Source organism: Triturus cristatus, chromosome 11 (assembly GCF_964204655.1).
Source record: "Triturus cristatus chromosome 11, aTriCri1.1, whole genome shotgun sequence".
Taxonomy (NCBI): Eukaryota; Metazoa; Chordata; class Amphibia; order Caudata; family Salamandridae; genus Triturus; species Triturus cristatus.
This window is the reverse complement of record NC_140594.1, coordinates 335896362-335911142: the sequence shown is the minus strand read 5'-3', so window position 1 is coordinate 335911142 and position 14781 is coordinate 335896362.

Genomic DNA, 14781 nt, shown 5'->3' with positions numbered 1-14781 from the left:
TGGGGTGATGACTCATGTTGGACATCCAAGATATTATTTGAGTCATCGGGGGGAGGGATAGGGGAAAGAAGAATAGGTAAGGCCATATCAGTACTTTGTTCGTGCACAATAGACGTAACAGGGCTCCTAGTAGAGTCGTTAATACCCAAGGGTAGCATGGAATCCTGGAAAGAAGAAACCTCAATGTCCGTACATGGAGCCTCAGGAAATGGCGAGGCTGATGCCATATTTTTTATAAGTTCTATTGAACAACGGCGTCTAGCCCTAAGTTCTGCAAGAACAACCTCCCGGGCAGAGTCAGTATTAGGTTTCTTAAAATAACTATCAAGAGTTCCCTTTTTCATCTGCTCACTCATGGTGTAGAGATATCACTATTCACCGGAGACAGTACAGGACTCAGTAATGTTTGTGCCAACACCCAGCTGATTTCTGCAGAATTAGTAGTAGTGACCACACATACCAGTTCTGGCGTATTGTCTCCAATTCAAAGAGTTAATGGGGTGGGCCCGACCCGGCCTCCTCTGGCCTCTGAGGGCCACAGAGGGCCTGCCCTTTGCCCGGGCTTAGCCCGGCATCGCCCGCGCGCGTCCCGCGACGCGGAGGTAGCCTCTGCCTTTTGAGCGCCTCCGGGCGCGAAGACAAGCGGAAGTGGCCGCTAGGCAGCCTGGGAGCTGTAGTCTCCCCCTGTCACGGGCGCGATAGCATTGGGCGCCGGCAGAGGGGACGAACAGCGTGGGCACCCCAGCAGCAGCAGAGCAACAACAAAATCTTCAGCAGGACCTCCGGTGAGTGAAAGCGACTGGTATTGCACCCCCGCTCCACCGAGGGAGCCTCTGCCTTTTGAGCGCCTCCGGGCGCGAAGAGAAGCGGAAGTGGCCGCTAGGCAGCCTGGGAGCTGTAGTCTCCCCCTGTCACGGGCGCGATAGCATTGGGCGCCGGCAGAGGGGACGAACAGCGTGGGCACCCCAGCAGCAGCAGAGCAACAACAAAATCTTCAGCAGGACCTCCGGTGAGTGAAAGCGACTGGTATTGCACCCCCGCTCCACCGAGGGAGCCTCTGCCTTTTGAGCGCCTCCGGGCGCGAAGACAAGCGGAAGTGGCCGCTAGGCAGCCTGGGAGCTGTAGTCTCCCCCTGTCACGGGCGCGATAGCATTGGGCGCCGGCAGAGGGGACGAACAGCGTGGGCACCCCAGCAGCAGCAAAGCAACAACAAAATCTTCAGCAGGACCTCCGGTGAGTGAAAGCGACTGGTATTGCACCCCCAGAGGCAATGGTGAGGAACTTTGGCTTGTTAGAATGCACAACACATCATCTGCAGAAAGGGCTAATGTATACTGCTCTAAATCCACACCAATCTTGTGAATATCTGGGCTACTCTCAATTCTGTGTATCAACGGCTCCATCGTGAGAGCGAAGACCACGGGAGACAACAGACACCCCCGTCATGTATGTGTTTATACTGAGATTGTCATGAGGCACTCAACATTGATACTAATTCACATGGTTGGGGACATATAATTGTCCAGAAAATACATGATCATGTCAGGGCCTTGGCCTGTTTAGTGGTGGGTGAGTAAATCCACTCTGCCAGTGTAGTTCACAGGGTTTTTCCCACTACGCATTAGGCTTACAATGCAGAGTGCTGGTAAAACTCCACCAACCACCATGTGGCGGAGCTTTTTCTTGTGTGCAGCTTGCTAACTTTAGGTTGGTGAGCAGTAGCAAAAATTTCATCCAGTAGTGCAATTTTCTGGCATTAGAAAGGCATCTGGTGAGATTTTCTCACCCGGGTTGTAAACGTTCATGATTGTAGCGCGGCGGGGGCCTGGCAATATAGAGGCCGCAGCAGTGCTGAAATAATATACACAAAGACCACTGCTTGCACTCTGATGGCCGGAAGACCCCGAGCGGTCTGCGGCCATTTATTTATCCCCTCGGGTCGAGCCCGCCCGAGGGGTGCGTGCAACATGCCAAACTGCAACAATGTAGTAGAGGGCCCGGGTGGCTCTCTACATCCCTTCTTTCATTTAGTTCCAGACCACCAAGTCATCTGAGTTTATGGAGACAAATATACAAATTCCTTCAGCCTCTGACTTGGTGCCGGATTCGGCCGGAGACCATATCTCTGGCTCCGGGAGTTGGAGCCGGATGGAGCACTAGATGGGATGCACTCTGACGACTCCGATCCAGCACCCAGACAGGTCGACACGGCGGCGTCCGCATCGTTTTGGCTTACCCGCCTGGTCCGGCACACCGATGGACTCCTCACATCCGGCGAAACAGGAAGAGGAGAGTGCAGAAGTTCTTCAGGATAATCACACCGTTCTTGACCAGGCGCGCCGTCACTCGCCTTCTTGAAGTTGGACACGTTCCTCGTTACAGAGTGCTGTCCCTTTTGGGCAGTGACCATAGTCCCCTGGATACCTACGATGACCCATACTTCTGGCTCCTATGGTGTCCGGAACTTCCACCCAGGGTGTCGGTCTTTGATTACCACCCGGTCTCCCACTGTTAGTTGAGATTATTGTGCCCTTCGGGCCTCGCTGGCTTTTCGGTTCGTTGTCTCTCTCTTTGCTTGAACTGCGTCATTGTCCTGTTCCATGGGCACCCACACCGGGTCAGTCGGGATGCTGTCTCGGGGTGCCCTTTTGAACAGTAGATGAGCCAGAGCGCACTTGGTCGTGCTGTGTGGGGTCTGTCGATATGCCCCCAGGAATTGGTCGAGAGCTGTCTCGGCGTCTTCTCCCCCACCCACAGCGATGCGCAGTGCCCGGTTGAGCGTCCTCATCAGGCGTTCTACTTCCCCGTTTGCTTGGGGCTCGGCCTTGAAACGGGGGCCTATTGTCGGACTTGACCTCTTCGGGCAGCCCCGTCATTGCAAAAACCCTGTCAAGGACCCTCTTCACCTGTGGAAACGCTGTTGATGTAACTACTTCCACAATGGGAAATTTCGAGAAGGAGTCGACGATAACCAGCTTGTGACGTCCGTCAAGGCATCTCCCAAAATCGAGACTGATTTGAGTCCAGGGGGCTGTGCTCAGCTCTTCCTTGATCACTGGCGCCAGTGCGGGATCGCTCCCTGTGATCGTGCAGGCATGGCATTGCCTTACCATCTCTTCCACCATGGAGTCCATTGCCGGGAACCAGACCTTGGCCCGCAGCCTTGCTTTCGTCTTCCCCATCCCTTGGTGGCCAACGTGTGCAGTGAGAATCTTCTTCTGTAAACCCTCTGGGACCACTATGAGATGTCCTCTCAAAATTACTCCTAGTTCACCCACACTTAGTTTGTGGCGGATCTGCCACAGCTGCTGTTGGGCCGGAGGACGCAGGCCCCATCCATGAAATGTGTCCATCCGTTGTTCTCTAGTGCTTCTTTTACCCAGGACAGTGTGTGATCTTCCTGGGTCGCCGTGCCGATTTCTTCCAGTGTCATGGCCGACGGACACACCGCTTAAGACACCATATTAACGAAGGCCTCGGTGTGACATGCATCTTTTGACAGGTCCGACGCTTGTGAGGTTTCCGGGTGGCGGGACAGGTAGTCAGCCGGGTTGTGAGTGCCGGGACGGTAAACTACCTTGAAATTGTATGATTGTAGCTGCACCGCCCACCATTCTATCCTTGGGGGTGCCAGCTGAGATGAGCCTGCGAATAGTGGGAGCAACGGTTTGTGGTCGGTCGCAACATGGAACTCCTGCCCACACAGACACAGATGGAAGTGCTTGCACGCCCGTTGATGGCCAGTGCCTCCCTTTCGATTTGAGCGTTTCTGGTCTCTGTGTCCGTATGGGCTTTACTGGCATAGGCAACTGGCTTCCAGATCTCCGGACCATGTTCTTGTAGGAGGACCGCCCAAGACCTACCAGACTAGCGTCAACAACTAGCTCCGTGCGCCGCAGTGGATGGAAATAGGCCATCACCGTCTTGTCAAGTAACCCTGCTTTAATGTCATTGAACGCCTTGTTGGCAGCCACCGTCCATTCCCATCTGTGGTCATGACGTGTGAGGGTCCAGAGTGGTTCTGATATGGCGACAAGGTTCGGGATGAAGTGCCCACAGTACGTGGCCATGCCGAAGAAACTCCTCACCTCCATTGGATTCTTCGGCGTACTGGCTGCATGGATGGCAGCGGCTTTCTTGGGATCTACTAGCAGTGTATCCTGGGTGAAGGTGTACCCAAAGAAGTCAACTGTCTCTTGATAGAATGAGCATTTGGACTTGTGCAGGGTCAAACCACAGTCTGTGAGTCTCTGCAGGACAGCTCGGAGGTGAAGGTGATGGTCTTCGAGCATGCTTGAAAATACCAATATGTCATCACTCAGGTTGATTACTCCTTGCAACCCGGACAGCATTTCTCGGATGGTGTTTTGAAAGACTTTGGCTGCTGACGACACCCCAAAACTGAGCCGTTTATATCTTTGGAGTCCAATGTGCGTCGAAAATGTTGTGATATACCGGCTCTCTGACTCCAGTTCCAGCTGATGGTAGGCGGCGTTGAGATCTAACTTGGAGAACCACTTGGCTCTGTTTAAATCGGCCACTATGTCATCCATCATGGGCGTGATATGGCGTTCTCTCTTCACGGCGGTATTTGGCAGCCTCATATCGACGCAGAGCCGTATGGCTCCGGGTTGCTTGGGTTTAGGGGCTACGACCAGCCGAGAAACCCAGGGGGTTGGGCCAGAGACCTTCTCGATCACATCTAGTTCCTCGAGTTTCTTTAGTTCTTCCTCCACCTGTGGGCGAAGGTTGAATGGCACTCTCCGGTGTCTGAGGGCCACTGGTCTTACAGAGGGGTCGATGTGGAGTTTGACCCTTTTGCCCTTGAGCTTTCCTAGTCCTTCAAAGAGAGCCGGAAACTCCTGCAGTATTGATTCAGCATGGGAGTCGTGGACCTGATTCACGAAGAATACAAGTCCTAGATCCTCAGCCGTGTGGCAGCTAAGCAGGGTCCCTTTTCGTCCCTCCGTGATGTAGAACCTGGTTTCCATTGAGTTCTTTCCGCTTGTGACTTTGGCTTGCATGACTCCATGGAGAGGAAGCGGGTCAGTCCCTCCATATGTGTATATTCGGGCTGTAGGGGGTGTTAGCGGGGGACGAGGTGACAGGCGGTCGTACTGTGCTGAGTCCATCACGTTGACGGACGCTCCGGTGTCGATAAGGGCTCGTACTTCTGCGCCTCCGACGGCAACCGAGCACATGGGAGGTGGTCTTCGGCGACAATCTGTCCTGCCATTGTACGACACCACAAACACCTCATCATCTTCGTCTTCGTACACGGGCTGCGACCATTGGCGGACACGTTGTGCCATGCTCCTAGACCTTGATGACATTTGTCTGAATTGCCCACCGCGGCATACTTTGGCATAGTGGTTAAAGTTTCCACACCGGGAGCATGTCTTTCCTTTTGCCCCGCAGACGACCGTCGCAGGGTGATGCTCTCCGTAGCATCCACACGGTCCCCCTGGTGGCGGTTGTGGTCTGGGTGATTGGCGAGCCGCTGAGGGGCGTCGGTGGATAGCGTCAACCTTTTCTTCTTTGATCGGCAGATGTGTGGATGTGGATGATGCGGCGACCAGTGTGTGCAGAGCGGCCTCCATCTCCTGTGCTCGGACGTCCGACAGTTCGTGGGAGCGAGCTAGAACCAAGATCTCGTCCAGCGAGATTCCGGGTTGCTGAAGGATCAGCTTCCACAGGAGTTTGGAACGACATCCCAGGATTATCTGGTCTCTTATTTCTTCCCTCTGATCTGTGAATGTGCACGTGCTGGCCAGCCTGCACAGCTGTGCGTAGAACATGTCCACCGACTCTGAGTCCATTTGCCACGCCCTTTTGAACTTGAACTTCTCAAAATCGGGGTTGAGTTGCGGGTCGAAGTGCCTGTTGAGTGCAGTGACCGCTGCCTCATAGCCATCGTCATTGCCCGTGTTGGGGAGCGTCTCAAAGAGGTCAAATAACTCCACACCTCCATAGTAGATGAGGAGTGAGCGTTTAACAGTACTGTCAGTTTCTCTCGTCCCCTTGAAGTAGTGGTTGAGTCGTCCAACCCACGCTTTCCATCTCGGCGCGGCAGTGGCAGGTTCTGAGGCTTCACTGAAGGGCGACAGAGAAGCAACCACAGTGTGACTGTGCCCTGGGGGAGGTAGATTGGCACCTCCGCCCTGATTGCGACCTCCGTCTTGCTGGGCAGCAGCAGCAGCCGCCTGTTGGTCGCTCATGGTGGTTGTGCAATGGCACGTTGGAGCAGGGGCGTGGCCTGCACGCTGACGACTAGCACTGGGGCGTGTGCGTTAGCACGTGGTCCAGATTTGTGGGCTGTCTGGTGGCTCTGCATGCTTGCAGGGGGGACTGGTGGCCCTCTGGCACTGTTTCACGGGGGAGAGAGAGAGAGAGGCATGAATATCTGCAGGCTTGTGTGGCCTTACCCCAAGTTTTTATTTCTTTCTTTTTTTTTTGTTACTCTCCAGCTCCCCAATGTCCACAGCTGTCCTGTGCTGCAATGACGTGAACTTGCTGCTTCTGCATGCCCTTGGTGTGACTGAAACAACAGCTCTGTCCCTGCATCTGTGTCTCCATTTCTTTATTGCTAATTGGTTGTGTTATTTTCATCATTACATTTTCTTATATTCGTTTATTGTTGTTTTGAAAGCAGTGTCCACAATATGATGTGCCTCAGCCATCCCCCAGTCAGCGATCCAGGGCGAGTGCGTAGACAGTGTGGAGCGCGTGATACCAGGTGCAGGCAGCGGAAGGGGCAACCCAGTCTCGGGGCCTCGCTGGCTGAAAGCGGGCCTCGAAATCAATCCCAGGCTGGCAGGCTCACACGCAGAGCTGGAGCGTAGGGAGGGCGGGAGCAGGCACGATCCTCAGCAGCTCCGTGAAGGAGGGGCATGCAGGGCGGCCGGGCCACGGCGAGGCATCCGGAGCACTCACGCAGTGGGCACTTACCCACATGATCGCAGGCCACAGCGAGTGCCACCAGCTGCACGCGCTCCCATTGGCACGGAGACGCGTGGACGGGCGCAGGCCAATGCGATCCAGCGACGGGCAGACGCTGCGTCGACCGAGGCTGCAGATGAACGGGGCCTTCGGGAGCAGCAGATGCCGGGCAGACCGTAGTAAAGCGGATGGGCACTGCAAGCTCCTCTCAGGATACTCTCGGCAGCAGGCAGCAGAGGGAGCAGGACCACGCGGGTGGGCACTGTATGCTCCCGGCAGGAGCCAGACAGGTAGGCGGACACGCATGGGGTGCGACCAGCCTCATCGCCAATGTAGCACAGCTGGGCCTGGCAATATATAGGCCGAAGCTGCACTGAAATAATATACACAAAGACCACTGCTTGCACTCTCGCGGCCGGAAGACTTGAGCGATCTCCGGCAGTTTATTTATCCTCTCGGGTCGAGCCCGCCCTGAGGGGTGCATACAACATGCCAAACTGCAACAATGTAGGAGAGTGCCCGGGTGGCTCTCTACAATGATGAGAAGGCTGTTTCTCGGGCAGAAAACCAGTTTGAGCGGCAGTAAATAATCAGCACCCTCTGAATGCCACTAGGTGCAAATTGGTCTCATTTTCCTACGTGGAACAAGCTTTCAGTGCTAAAAATCAGTGTAACATTCCGAATTTTGCCACTCAACAGAATCTCACTGAGTTTTTATGGAACGCTGCGGAATTTCGCAGAGTGAAACTCCATGAGTTCTGACCACCATTATGCCCATTCTAGATGAAACTTGATTAAGTAAATGCCAGTCAGCCTTATCAAATGCCTTCTCCGCAAAAAGCAATAGAGAGACAGTTTCTTTTTTTTTTTTGTTGATATTTTTATTTTATAGTTTCAGCGAGGCAGCATTACATTATTACAGAAAAGGAAAAAATAGCAGAGCACGTACAAACAGTGATACAGATACACTAGGCATCCTTACTGTACCCAATTTCTTATTGGTTCCCATAGCGAAGCCCCCAGTTTTTTCTTAGACATACCTTTCAATTTATACAATGCTGATTCCATGTTATATATTGATATAATCTTAGCCCTCCAATTGGCAAAAGACGGGGGGTCCGGGTCAAGCCACTGTGACGTTATACATGACCTCAGAACCGACATACAGATAAACTTAAAACCCCTATAAGGTGCCACTCACCTACCCAAATCTATACCAAATTCTATACCAAACAAAACCAGAGTTGCTGTTATACACAACGGAATTCCCAAAGATTGCAACATAAAACACTCAATATCCAACAATAGTGGCTGAAGTGCAGGGCATGAGAAGAACATATGAATCGAATCTGCCGCATGAAGGCCACATCTTGAACATTTATCCCCCCTCCCCGCCTTCCATTTTGCAATCTTTGCAGGCGTATAATATAAATTAAACATAGCCATATATGCCTGACTCTTAAGGTTACCAGAAAGCAAGATGGAGCCAGCTGTTTGCATTACCAGCTGTAAATCTATATTAGTTACCAATACTTTCTCCTCCCATATTGCTTCCTGTCTGGCCATATCATCAGGTTGGATCAACATAAGTTCCATATATATTTGCCCTATTTTGGAGTTCCCTTTCATTAAATCCAAAATTTGGATCTGTCGGAGCTGGCAACTGCCCCCCGAAACTGCATCCTGCAGGAAACTTCTCAGCTGCAAGTATTTTAAAAAATCAGCATTTCCGACCCTGAATCTTCCTTGTAGTGCTGAGAATGGCACCATCTCTCCCTGCTCCACCAAGTCCCCAATTAGTTTTATGCCATTCTGTGCCCACCTCCGCATAATCGAATCCTGAAATACAGCAGGTAGTGTGGCAGTGGAGTCCAATGGGGTATACCATATAATACTAGGAATATGAAGTTGCTTGCACAGTCTCCTCCAAACTGAATGTGCTGCCTGGATAATTTTAAACCTAGTCTTCTTATAGTAGCTTGGCTCCAAAATGTTTAAAAGTAGCCCTTGCGCCGAATCCCCAAGACACCATTCATATATTGAAGGTGAGAAGGCAGGATCCAAAACCGCCATCCTGCCACAGACCAATACTCCCATAAATTGAAGTAGCGTGGCACAATAATATAAATAAAAATTCGGAAGAGCCAGACCTCCCCGTTCCCTTGACAAATAGAGCCATTTAATTGCTCTTCTGGATCGACGATAGCCCCACATAAATCGGGAACCCATTCGTTCAATTTTACTAAATATAGATTTAGGAAAGAGAATTGGGATAGCCCGAAACAGATATAGGAACTTCGGAAAAACCGACATTTTCAGAACATTACCCCTTCCATATAAAGACAAGTGCAACCGATTTAATCGTTCCAGGGTTTTGTTGACAGATACAAGCATTGGTTCCACATTAATCTTTGGAATATTTTGAATTTGAGGTGAAATAATTATGCCTAAATACGTTGCCTCTGTAACTACCTCCAGCCCAGGTGATAATCCAAATTCTGTATGTAGGACTTGTGTTTTCCCTAAATTTAATTTGTAGCCAGACACTTCCCCAAACTTTTTAGTAATAACCTCAATTCTCTGCAACGCCTTATCCATATCTGTCGACACCACTGCCAAGTCATCAGCATATGCTAAAACTTTAACTGAGTATGGCTGCGCCATTACCGGTCTAATTTCCGTATCGCCCTCCAATCTAGAGATAAGCGGATCAATAAATAAGGCAAAGAGAAGAGGAGAGCAGGGACACCCCTGCCGGGTACCTCTGTTTATCGAAAACCTCTGTGACTCTTCTCCGGACAACCGTACTATTGCACCCGGGGTGATATACATTGACTGTATAGCCCGTATAAAGCCCTTAGGAAATGACTTCCACCTCATTATTGCCCATAAATACTCCCAGGAGACCCTGTCGAACGCCTTTTCGGCATCCAACAGGGCCATCCCTACCGGAACAGTCATCGCCTGGGCCCAGTCAAATATGGAAATGACTCGTCTGACATGGTCCGTGGTCCCCCTCCCAGCAATAAACCCGTGTTGCTGTAATGACACTAGTGGGGTAATAACTGCCCCCAATCTCCTTGCCAAGCATTTCGAATAAATTTTATTATCCGCATAAATTAAAGAAATTGGTCGATATGAAGAAAGCTCATAGGGATCCTTTCCCTTTTTTTTAAAAACCACTATTAGTGTTTGAGACCAAGAAGCTGGGGGAATCCCATCAAATGCCCCTTGAAATACTGAGGTCATTATCCCCTCTAGCATTTTCCTAAATTTAACATAAAACTCTAGGGGAATCATGTCAGGGCCCATCGCCTTCCCTGAGGCTAGCGATAACATAGCAATTTTAATCTCCTCCCAGGAGATGGCTTCCGACAGTACATCTTTATCCAACTCATCTAACCCTAAACATGGCATTTCATCAAGATAACTCTCGGGTCTTGCAACTGACTCTGCCATATATAATGTTTCATAGTATTTTTTAAAGGATTCTTGGATCAGAAACGGAGTCTCTACCAATTTCCCCTCCATATCTTTAATCTTGCCTATCCTAGAATGAACCTCCTTTTGGCGTATTTTATTGGCCAGAACTCTCCCAACCCTCTCTCCATATTCGTAGCATTCGTTCCTATGTACTTGGTACTTGGCGGCTGCCTCATCTGCATACACCTGATATATTTTTGCTCGACAGACAACGACTTCCGCCTGTACCTCCTTGACCCTACCCCCCCCTGTTTATTTCTTGAACTAATTTCTGATCCAACTGAGAGAGGGCCGCCAGATCGTTTATAGACTTCAGACGGTCAATTTTGCGCTTCCTTGCAACAAATCTAACTGTCTCACCTCTTACCCCCGCCTTCAATGCATCCCAGACAACATCTATCCTAGCCGACCCTACATTAACCTGAACAAATTCAGGGATCCACTTCTTCATCCAATTACAATAATCTTCATTAAGAAGGAGCCTTCTATCAAACGTCCATTTTGTGATCCTAGACGTTAAACACATACACTCAAACTCCAGTTCCACCGGATTATGATCAGATATTATTTTAGGAAGGATCTTAATAGAAGCCCTTGATAAAATAACATCAGAAACAAAAAAAAAATCTAGCCGTGCCATCTTTCCATGCGGTGCAGAGAAATATGTATAACCATCTTGACCTGAGTTGAGCTCCACCCAAGCATCATATAAACCTTGATCTTGAACAAGTGCTTGCAACCCCCTAAACCCACGTGGCTTCCTTCCCATATAGGATTCGGATGCTCTTAAATTAAACCGTGAATGAAGGTGGATATTTAGATCACCACAAACTATCATAGGTTGTGGATATAGTGACAGTTCTGTATTAATGTCTTGAAAAATATCCGGATCATCTAAATTTGGCCCATATATTGAGCACAATGTAATAACTTGCTGAGAGATAGCTACCTCCGTCATAACCCAGCGTCCCAGCTTATCAACCTTATGATTCCTCACCTCCAACAATCCCTTTTTAGCCAACAGTGCAACTCCTTTCATATTAACTGACTGAGGTGTACAGGCTACTAATTCTAAGCCAAGGGAACTAAACCAGGCCCTGTTAGACCATGCTATATGCGTTTCTAGCAAGAATAGCAGATCCCATGAACATGCATGTATAATGCGAGCTAACACCCGTCTTTTCCTGGAATCGTTCAGCCCACAAATATTGAGAGTACAGCATATTAATTTCCTCATCCAAAGTCCTTTATCCAATCCCAAGTTTTGTCTCAGAGATTTGGTACAATAAAGTTTCTCAAACCCAATAATTCTAGGCCGACAACTTGTTTGCCCAGTGATACCTGCTTGTTTTATCTGAAACAGGATAACGTAAAACATGAAATCTTCACTCCTCACTGAATCTGTTACCCCCACCACCAACACCCCCCCAACCCTACCCCCCCAACTGCCCCGACCCCAACCCCCCACCCCCCATTCCCCCCTTTATTCCCCTTACCCCCCTCATAGGGCATTGGGAAATTCTTCCCTGGTGATGAAAGTTCGGTGCCCATGCCTCCCGCTCCACAACTTACAAACATATCATAATGCTGAAAGAAAAAGTTATACTTCAACAAAAAAACGCCCTATAGGGTCACCATAGAATCACTATATAATCACTATACAATTGCTAATACAATCACTAATAAGATCGTACATCTCCCTGATTAACCCAATCCCTTAGTCAGCTTGCTCCTATATCAAACATCAAACATCAATACAAGCATCAATACAATACACTATGTAGAAACAGGCCTAGAAGAGTACATAGATTGACTGCAGATATTCTTTTGCCTTGACTTCGGATGTGAAAAACAGACTGTGGCCACCTTTGACCACCTTTAATTTAGCCGGGTTTTGAAGGAAGACCTGAGCTCCCTTGGCTTGGAACATTGGGATAAGCTGTCTGAGCCTCCAACGTTGCTCAACTGTGGACTGGCAAAAATCCGGGCGGACAAAGAATTCACACCCCTTAGCATTTCTCCGTTTATTCGGTCGAGCTAAATCATACAGTTCTTCTCTCGCCTGGAAATCTGCTACTTGCCCTTTCTTCTGTGCAAATGGAAATCTGTGTGCCCTTTGAACTTCCCTTTGCCACTCCCAGTGTGCCAGCTCCGGAAAGGCTTCCGATAACAGCTCGACCACAAATTTCAATGGATCAGATCCCTCCTTTCCCTCCGGCACACCCAGCACTCTTAGGTTATTGCGCCTAGACAATATTTTGAAGATCAGTTACTTTCCATTGGACCTCATCCCTATGTAGAGATCCTTGTCTCAGCCTCAGTCATCCTTATAGCAACATCCGAACATGTCTTAGCGACTCTTCTGACAGCATTCTGCAAGCGTTTACAGGCGTTCTGAGTGCCATTTAAGCCAGCCTGTGTCTCTGCCCTATGCGTCATAATTAGATCATAGATTGTAGTTAATGTAATCTCTCCAGGAACTAAGTTTCTTTCGCCTAATTGACCTTTTACGGTTGAAACAACCTCACCTGATATGATAGTCCCAGCAAAGTTAGGCGAACTCTGTTCATCCCATATGGAAGAGGTTTCTGAGCCTATCCCAGTCCCACTCCTAACAGCCTGGCCATGTTGCTCCGAAAGCTCCACGGAGTCCTCAAGGATCTACTCCTCTGCCCCCGTGCTAGCCGCCTCCAACCAGTCCTGTACTGCACTATTGGCCGAGGACCTATCAGATAAAGAGAAAAAATCCTCCGTAGTTGAAACCTTGTCAGGTAGGTCAGACGGTTTTCCCAACATCCCTGTAATTTCAGGCTGCATCAACTGTTGCGCCACCTGGTGTGGGCAAGATGGCGGCCGCATCTGTGGCCGGTTAAGCGGGTGCTCTCTACCTCCGCAACCTTACTGAGTTATTGAGGCGTTTTAAGGCAGATGATGGCGTTTCTACGTACCTGAGTTATTCGTGGACCACGGACTGCGAATCACGGTGCCAGAAAATTGTCGGTGTGGACTCCTTCGACGCTGTCTTCAGGGATATTGCCGATATTGCCGTCTATGCTGTGGCGGCTCTTGAATTCTGCGTCACCCTGGTGTGAGCTGCGGAACCTGCTACGACTGCGGCGCTTCCTCACAAGGTCTGCTTGTTATTACATGCCGGTGAAGGGTATGGCAGGGAAGAACCTACACCTGCGAGCTGGGAGCAACAGAGGCATTGCTCACTCCACGGGCACTCCGGCAAGAACGCGGCAGACGACCGCGGGGGAGAACACAGCTGACAAGGTAGGAGATGGGTCCAACGAGGTCTTAGCTAATCGGCAGGAGGTTAATAATGTGCCCAGTGGGTCTGCGGAGGCGGTTGCTGCGGTGTCTGCAGTGGTGGAGATCGGGGGGAGTACAGCGGACCCGGGACATCTTATTCCTGCAATGTTTAAAGTTAAAAATGCAGCACGAAAAGAACGAGGCTTAACTGGCGAGTCAGCTCTAGCTGTGGTGGGAGAGCAGTAGAGTATGGGTGGCCAGAAAGCCCAACAATTGCCTCCGGTTACCCTGATTCCAGCCAGCCCAGGTAGTGGTATTCTGGGTGATGTAGTTCAGGGTGGTTTAGATAAGACATATATAGAATAGAGAGACAGTTTCAATGTTATTTTGTTCTACGAAATTGATCACTTTAATGGCTAAACATTTTTTGCCTCATGCCTATGTATTACGCACAAATCTATCCTAACAGTTTGAGATTAGTAATGGCCATAACATACTAAGTCTTGATAATAGTATTGACGTAAATATTTTTACATCAATATTTAACAAGACTGTGCCTATAAGAGGCAGAATTTATCGGATGCGTCTCAGGCTTCAATTGAAAGAATACTACTGATTCCAATATTAAAGGTGTTACTGACTTTGTGAGTAGAAATACATTAAGGCGCTAATTTACTAACATTTTGCATTGTGGATGCACAACTTTTCTGATGCAGCCACAACACAAAATTTGATTTGCGATTTATAAACCCATGCAAATTAGATTTACATGGCTTTTGTGGGATTTTTCCCATAAAGCAACGAACAGCAGCGCAGCATTAGGGAGTCATGGATTTTGAAAATTTCCAGATTTACTAAATGTGGGAAACCTTGAAATGTGTTAAAAGGCTTTGTCTCCCTGAAGCAGGTGAAACAAGTGGAAATATCTTTACTTAGCCATGTTCCTTTCTCTTGCTATGTGTTCTGCATTCTGCAGCACAAATAGAAAGAGGATAATGCTGTTAAGGATTTAAGATGTCCATTCCTTCACAAAACGCAGGTACCTTTGCACCATGTTTTAAGAGAGCCTTTATTGGCACTAGGCAGCACAGAGTGCGCAAGCCT